Source organism: Hordeum vulgare, chromosome 4H (assembly GCF_904849725.1).
Source record: "Hordeum vulgare subsp. vulgare chromosome 4H, MorexV3_pseudomolecules_assembly, whole genome shotgun sequence".
NCBI lineage: Eukaryota > Viridiplantae > Streptophyta > Magnoliopsida > Poales > Poaceae > Hordeum > Hordeum vulgare.
In genome coordinates, this window is record NC_058521.1 from 386,990,202 (window position 1) to 386,993,725 (window position 3,524).

The following is a 3,524-nucleotide window of genomic DNA, read 5'->3' on the forward strand; positions in this document are numbered from 1 at the left end:
TTAGAAATATCAAGAGGGTCAGACTCCTTAGTCATAGCCTCCTCACAGAGAAGCAACATCTCAGCCAGAGAGCCATGAACCTCGTCGAAGTTACCAATGCGAGGAAAGAGGGTGTTGCGGAAGATCCGATGCATGATGTCCAGATGCTTGGGGAGCACACCCTTCTTCACATACAATTGCTGCAATCTGTCCTTGGCGGGGGCCCTATCAGTGGGAGCTGCAGCATGAGGACGCGACCCAAGTGGAGTGTCAGCTCCGTGGAACCCAACCTTGAGGAATGCCATGAATTCACGCCAGGTACCAGTCATCTTCTGAATCCCAGTCACCCACACCATAGAGCGCTCGTCATCAGGAGAGAAGTGGACTGTGACATAAAATTGGGCAACAACATTGGGGTCAAAATCTGTCTTGAAGGTGATGATGTCCTTGATGCCCAGTTTGTCAATCAGAGAAAGGGCGTCACCAAAATAGTCCAGGTTCCGCTGAAGATGAGCGAGGTCACTCCATTGAACGGGGACAAAGTTCTTCTTGAACTGCATGACAATGTCACGGTAGATCCTGCAGTGATCCCTGGTCCAAACATGTTCAACATTCTTGATTACATCCCGCTCTTGGAGATAATGGTTCTGAGTGCGGAACCGCAGAAAGTTCTTGCGGGGCATTGTGCGGACATTGATCCCCTTATCCTTTTGCGCGGTCTTCTTGAAAGCCTGCTTTTTGGGTTGCAGACCTGAAGTGGCGGAACCCTCTGGAGCCTCTGGGTTGCGATAGTGCTTAGACTGCGTGTCCCGTGAGGGGTTCGAACGGCGAGCACCACCTGTGACACAAAACACACACCAAAAAGAAGCGACAGAAAAGGAGTCAAGGCAATGAACTAGAAAATGGCAGAAAAAATAAACACTCATTGCCAAGCACATGAAAAGAACGCACAGTGATTCCTCCTGGCGGTAGTACCGCTACACCTGGCGGTAGTACCGCTGGGGTCGTAGCGGTAGTACCGCTACCCCTGGCGGTAGTACCGCTGGGGGTCCTAGCGGCAGTACCGCCACCCCGGGCGGTAGTACCGCTGGGGTCCTAGCGGTAGTACCGCTAGCCCTGGCGGTAGTACCGCTGGGGTTTGATTTTCAGATCTGACAGATAAAATAGACCTCATGGATATGGCTACACGAGTTTTTGCGAGGGGCATGGGCTGTGTATGAACACTAAGAACTCCACCACAGCCCTACACACATGAGGATCACAAGTATCACCGAAATAAGTACATGCCCAGGCAAGAGAGAGCAAGTTTTAGATCTAACCCAAACATAGTTCAAGTGCTTGATCTAAAACAAGTAAATCCTAGGGCATGGCAAAATAATCAACAACGATTCATAGGACCTACACTCCCCTCAAATATCTCCTTCATGCCATCCAAGAACAAGACACAAGATCAAAGACATGAATCCAAACCACCAATGCTCCTAACCCTAGAACAAGAACATCAACCAATAGAAGAAGGGGAGGAGCTTTTACCGGGATTCATGGCCCTTGGAGGAGGAAGGAGAAGTGGAGCAACCCCTCCAATCCAACGAAGAGAAGGAGCTCCACGAATAGAGATCAAAACAGGGGGGTTTCGGGCTAGGGGAGGGAGGAGCCGCGAGGAAGAAGAAAGAACCTGGGAAAAACGGGCTCCCCCTCCTTTATATAGCCCAAGGGGTACGGGCCAGCGGTAATACCGCTGTGGACCTGGCGGTAGTACCGCTACCTGGCGGTAGTACCACTGGATGCAGCGGTAGTACCGCCGTGGACCTGGCGGTAGTACCGCTGTGGACCTAGCGGTAGTACCGCTACCTGGCGGTAGTACCACTCCCCCTTGAGACAGCCCTAAAAATTTCCTAGCAGGTCGTGTTAGATGGGAATCCTGGCGGTAGTACCGCTACCCCTAGCGTTAGTACCGCTGGGGTCCTGGCGGTAGTACCGCTACCCCTGGCGGTAGTACCCCTGCAAATGACACAACGCGGCCTAGGATAAGAGAAGAACTTGGGCAAATGACAAGTAAGTAAAAAAGATAGCATCCTAGAAATATGTACTGACTTGTCATTGGATATCCTTTCTTCTATACGAAAGAAAGGTGGGAGGGGCGGTGGAAGAGGCCACCTATGTTTGAGACAATGGTATGACACCACGAAGAATTACCCTTGGGTTCATGGCCAATGCTCGTCTTTGAAGCACAAGTGCCATTTGACAATGGCTAAAGTGAAAGACTAGATTGATTTATGCATAATGGGGGGAGGGAAAGTTCATTGAGAGAACAACGCCCCCCCTATGTCCATGCCTACATCTAGACCAAGATGGAATGCAAAGTGAGGTGCAACATGCCTAGTTTCAACCCACATTACTTGAATCAATGATATTTAGCTCATGCCTTAACTCCCGGAACCTTGCTTCATCTAGAGGCTTAGTGACAATATCTGCAAGTTGCTCTTCAGTGTGGATGAAGTGAACCTCAATATCACCTAGCTTGATATGTTCACGAATGAAGTGATGGCGAATATCAATATGTTTGGTTTTGCTATGTTGCACTGGGTTGAGGGAAATCTTGATAGCACTTTGATTGTCACATAGAAGAGGCACTTTGTCACAAGTGACACCATAATCCTTTAAAGTTTGCCTCATCCATAGCAATTGTGCACAACAACTTGCAGCTGCCACATACTCAGCTTCGGTGGATGATAAGGAGACACAATTCTGCTTCTTTGACGACCAACTTACCAATGAGCGACCAAGGAATTGGCATCCTCCAGACGTTGACTTCCTCTCCACACAATCTCCTGCCCAATCTGAGTCAGAATAGACAACTAGATTGAAGTTTGCTCCTTTGGGATACCAAAGGCCAAAGTTTGGGGTATGAGCCAAATATCGAAAGATTCGCTTAACAGCCATGTAGTGACTTTCTTTTGGTGCGGATTGAAACCGTGCACATATCCCTACACTCAACATAATATCCGTTCTAGATGCACAAAGGTAAAGGAGGGATCCAATCATGGAGCGATATACCTTTTGATCCACTGCTTTACCATTGGGATCACTGTCAAGCTTGCATCTTGTTGGCACGGGGAACTTGATCGGTTTGACATCTTTGAGCTCGAACCGTTTGAGCATGTCTTGAGTGTACTTGGCTTGTTTGATGAATGTCCCTTCTAGACCTTGTTTAATCTCGAACCCGAGGAAGAACTTCAACTCTCCCATCATGGACATCTCAAACTTCTCAGTCATTAGTGCAGCAAATTCTTCATTGAAGGAAATGTTAAGAGAGCCAAAGATAATATCATCAACATATAGTTGGCATATGAACAAATCCCCTTTAACCCTCTTAGTAAAAAGAGTGGGATCTATCTTCCCAATTACAAACCCACGATCTTGTAACAACTCAGTAAGATACTCATACCACGCGCGTGGGGCTTGTTTAAGGCCATAGAGTGCCTTATTAAGTTTGTACACATGATTGGGGAGGTTGGGATGTTCGAATCCCGGGGGTTGTTTGA